This window comes from Penaeus monodon, chromosome 25, assembly GCF_015228065.2.
Source record: "Penaeus monodon isolate SGIC_2016 chromosome 25, NSTDA_Pmon_1, whole genome shotgun sequence".
NCBI classification, from domain to species: Eukaryota; Metazoa; Arthropoda; class Malacostraca; order Decapoda; family Penaeidae; genus Penaeus; species Penaeus monodon.
In genome coordinates, this window is record NC_051410.1 from 15,994,660 (window position 1) to 15,994,955 (window position 296).

Consider the following 296-nt stretch of genomic DNA (forward strand, 5'->3'; position numbering starts at 1 on the left):
AAAAATATAAAAGACACAATCTGACCCAGAATTAATAAAATCATATGGGAAAATTCTTTTAAAATTCTTCCTAGAGACCAATAACACAAAACAATACTTGCATACATTTACACATGGTACAATCTAACCAAGGCTCCTTCACACCTACATATGGAAACTTGCCAAAAAACAATCACATAAGATGGTACTTGCAAACATTTACACAAAGTACAATCTACCTAAGGCTGCTTCACATTGTCATAACAATCATGATGCATGAATTAAAAAGTAAAAATTACTATCTGACCATTTAATTA

General features: G+C 30.4%; 1 protein-coding gene across 1 annotated transcript in view; it reads right to left on the reverse strand.

Annotated features, from left to right (window-relative positions):
• LOC119589329 (hepatoma-derived growth factor-related protein 2-like) overlaps positions 1 to 296 on the reverse strand; it is a 32,491-nt gene that overhangs the window by 12,775 nt on the left and 19,420 nt on the right. The window lies entirely within an intron of this gene.